Here is a 4851-nt window from a genome sequence, read left to right on the forward strand (position 1 = left end):
GCTGATCAACTCTATGCCAAGGAGATGTGTTGGACTGTGTGCAGCAAATAGTGGTCACACAGATACTGACTGGTTTTCTGATTCTCCTGACTAAAGCAAAACTGCACATTTCAGAGTGACCTTTTATTGTAGCCAGCCTAAGGCACACCTTTGCAATAATCATGCTGTCTAATCAGCATCTTGAAATGCCACACCTGTGAGGTGGGATGGATTATCTCAGCAAAGGAGAAGTGCTCACTAACACAGATTTAAACAGATTTGTATTTTGTGTATGTAGAAAATGTTTTAGATCTTTAAGTTCAGCTGTGTATATTTATTAGTGTATATTTATTAGATGGAAGTCCTGCTCATACTTGAATTGAGTTCATCCAATGAGTAATTTTTTTGAGTACAGGTGACAACGATGAATGGTTGTGTTCCCAATCTCAATGGAGAGCTGTGATGTGGACATGGGACTTGAAACAGCTACCAGCCATTCATGTAACTTGTTTATTGACCCCTTCTTTGGTTTGTGTGTAAAATCAGTGGGATTTGGGTGTGTTTTAGGGTATTTATTTTTTACTGTTTTGTTTGTACTTATCCGTTCTTATTTGAGATGTATTTGATGTTTTTTTGTTGGTTTGTTTTTAGTTTTTTGTTAATACACCGCAAGTTAAAAAGGAGCCAGAGCCAGAAATACATTGGTCAGCAAACTTCAGAAAATTCAGGCAAAAAGAAATAGTGCGCCCCCTATGGCAGTATGTAAGTACCTAGTTTCAGTAGGGAGAATTCACAGTGGAGGCACCAGGAAAGCATAGAGACAGAACAGGAAGATTAGGTCCATGGACATAAGAGGACAGAGGAGTGCAAAAATAAACAAAGGAAAATGTAATGAATAATAAGGGACACGGAGGAGACCAAAAGGACAGCAGAGGTAACGAAACACTGGCAAAGGGATAGGCTGCTGAGATAGGCTCCAGCCTCACAGAGCATGAAGCCAGATACAGCCTGGACAGGACAACAGTCTGTTGTCGGGCCACATGTACACAAACAAACACATTCACAGCCCACACGCATTCCTACAGCCAATTTAAAGTTTCCAATTCACGTAACCTGGCTGAGGTCAGAAAGTCATTAAAAGTCTGGTGTTAATTTAGGACAATCGCAAACTTCGATTTCTCATTTAGCTTCTCAAGTGCTGCAACCAGGGCATGCATTAATTCCACAAAGCTTACAGCATCACCCACAAAGTCAAAGTCAGTCACCCAACTAAAACACCTAAGCACCTTGTTTTCCACAACCCTACCCAACACCCAGAAAAGCAGTGAAAAGTGTAGGAATGAGAGCACTTTCAATCCTAGTCCTTGGGAAACCTTAACATGCACATTTTTTCTCTCCTTAGCTGTGCCAATCAGCTGCAGATTGAGCAGGTCAAGAGCGAAAATGTGAAGGTTTGGGGTCCAGGAGAATCAAGATTCAGAACAGCCGCCACTGGAAGTGAATAACTCAACCAGGGTCAGAAATAACTGACAGATCACTGCTGGAATTATGTTTTTTTTTCCACATCAGATCTTTGTGATGTCATAGAGGGTCAAAGAATGTGCACTATAGTATTTCAATTGTTAAAAAAATTGAACATGCTATAAGGAAACGATCAGATTTAGATCACCACAAAAGTTGCTCAACTCTTCCTTGAGCAAAGCACAAGCTCTCTACAAATGGCATTCACCATTTCTGTAGTTATCGAATAGAATAGAATCTCTATTGTCATTGCACATATATACATGCATACAACAAAATTTGTCCTCTGCATTTAACCATCCCAATTACAGTTAGAACCACTAGGAGCACTGGGCAGACAGAGTCCAGTGGGAGCACACTGGCACACTTGTATGACATGCTGATATTTATGTACAGACAAGATCACATGGGGACCAGCCAGCCGCTTCTGAGCGCACAGCAAAGCGCCTCTCAGCTGATCACCAGCCAGGCACTGACAGCTGGGAATGACGGCTCGGTGCACATGACGTGTTACATTAAAAACACAGAGACCACAGCCAGGACAAGTATATACATAAATACTACAATAACTGCATACACAATTACATAACAAATCAGAATACAGAAACAGAGCGTGACACTTTGTTCTGTGAGCTAAACGAACAGGTAGGCGTGGCCGCAGACAGCAGAAGCTGTTGAGTTCTCTGGACCACAGCTATAGCTGGAGAACACGTACCGTGTTTTGAAGGACATGACCTTATAAATCTACGCCATGAGGCGTGTGTATGTGCCTGCTGTCCTCGTGGAAATACATAAAAACATATATCGCCTTTTCCACAGGCTGGAGAGGCCTCTCAGCATGCACATTGGCAGCTACTCATTGTGAAAAGGACCGTCTGATAATGTAAACACTCACCTTGCGATCTGAATGTCACATCACCCACTTGACCTATGGTCCACATGATGCGGTGTCTCTCCTTCGGTGTGCTGCTCGCAGGACACACATGCGGGGCCAGCTGGTGTGGACATGATAAGCGCGCACTGCTTCATTCATGTCATTTCATGACTGTACGTCTGTGACCATGGGTCATCTACAGAGGAACGGAAGGATCATACTTGTATTGTCCGCTTGATAAGAGGGATTCAATAAATTGCGGTGTTTTGTGGTGTGTGTTTTTTATTTTTCCCCAACAGCAGCGGTACGATGTGTTTGTGCACACACACGAGTGTGTATGAAACCATCAAGGTTGGGTAGGATTACTTTGAAAGAAAACATGTGGATTACATGTATGTATGTACATACATTTGGATTACTTGTAATCTGATTACTTTTGGATTACATTTCAAAGTAATCCTACCCAACCCTGGCAACCGTCGCCTCGGTATCATGCACGCCTGTCCAACCGTGTGTCCCTCCCAACAGCAGGTAGAATGTTTTGCGGTTCCCCATTTTGTTTTTCCTTTGCTGATTTTCTTCGGGTTTCTGTGTCTTTTGCCAAATGTCATGTTATGTGTGAAAGAGCCCTTACACATGCTCGTGCACATTCACAGTCATTTGCATTCAGAAATTCCCCAAATTAACCACATATAGTTGCTTGTGTTCTTCACTGGAATAACAGAACTGTTATGTTTCAGACGCGGGCGGAGAACCGACCCAGTGTTTGAAGGAGCCAGCATAAAATAAGCAGAGCACGGTTCAAAGGATAACAGAATTTAATAAACATAACAGTGAGTGATATTAAACAACTAAACAGTCCGTGGTCTGGTGAGGTGAAAACACGGCGCGCTCTCAGCAGCGCAAACGGTCCGGAGCCACAGCAGTTCGGACCCAGGGACCCCGCTGACACCCCCCAGGTGGCCGCGACAAACCGAGTCTGTGAAGAAAGAAAACATGAGGTGAGTCCAACTCCACACAGACAGACACAACTCAAAGGTGCACGCAATCAGCAAACACTTCCTGTCTTAAATCTATACATCAGCTTCTTACCCTGCAGGCACAGAACAACTCAGTTCAAATCTCCACTGCAGCAGAAGCTGATTAGACAATTAGCATAACGTGACAGCTCACTAACACAAGGTGTGAGGGACACCTAATCCACTGTCATTACTTCATAAAAGTCACCAAAACCAAATTACCTCAGGAAGTGTGCTGAAGAGCGTGAGACCTCACCCAATCCTCCTTCACAGACTGTGGCGTCAAACCTGGAGCGGTCTCTGCGTCCGTGATGGTGAGATTGTTCTCCTGACGTCGATCTCACACATCTGCTCACAAGGTCGAGTCTCTGGCAATCACACACTGTGCATTCAAGGTTTAAATGCAGCAATCTCTGATTATGACAAAATACACCACAGCTGTGAGTCCTGATGACCTGCACGTGATAACAAGCCTCAGGTGTTCAGGGTGAGGTCCTGATGCTCAGCCACTCAGTCCTGAATGCATACCACCTGGTGGGAGAAACAGAAAACAAAAACCAAACTAGCCAAACACCCCAGCCCACAACAAGAACAAGAGATTGAAGAAACTCTATTTTAGTGGAACAGAGATCTACGAGGTGTGTTATGGTTTGTAGAATGTTAAACCCAAATATGCAGACAGGGAAAAACTTAAGGGATGTGACAAAAACTCATTCACTCACTCAACAGTTTATTTAAACTGTTGACTGTTGAACTGTTAAACTGTTGAACAAGCACCTCTGTGGTGTCCAGCAGGAGCTGACATGCCTGACCATGGTGAATTTCCCTCAATTGCAATCAGAGTGTTTCGAATGCTGTTATGATGCCATGAGAATATTTAGAACGCAGCCAGAATGCACTTAGAGTCCACCTCAACTTCACCTCGAATGTTTTGAACATGAGCTAAATATTCAGGCCGGCCATAGGACTTTGCCGAAGGCCGAGACACTGCAGGTTTTCCTTGCAACCAGTCACCTTAGCAGGTGGGTTGCTGATGAGCTTCTCCCCTGAACATAAACACCTGATAGTCATTGAAATCACCTGCTGAGGTGAATGGTAGCAAAGAAAACCTGCAGTATCTCGGCCCTTCATGGCACATGATTGCCCACCCCTGCTGTAGAGGTTTTGCACCTCGACTGTTCCGGAATGTACGTTGAATTTTCATTCAGATGACATTTGGGCTCATTCAGCCTCTCGTGTGACAGGGTATTATATTTTACAGATGTGATGTCAGAGAAAGAACGTCATGTCAGAGAACAGGCTGCTCAGACTCATATTTGTCTCAGAGTGCTGATCTTTCTGTTTCCACAGTGACAAAGAAGAGGTTTTCCTTTTCACGCACAGGCTTTTTGTCAGATATTCAGTTTAACAATGCAGTGGCATTATTTTCTTGTCTACATCAGCACAGCAGGTTTACCG

Source organism: Thalassophryne amazonica, chromosome 14 (genome assembly GCF_902500255.1).
Source record: "Thalassophryne amazonica chromosome 14, fThaAma1.1, whole genome shotgun sequence".
In the NCBI taxonomy this organism is placed as follows: Eukaryota; Metazoa; Chordata; class Actinopteri; order Batrachoidiformes; family Batrachoididae; genus Thalassophryne; species Thalassophryne amazonica.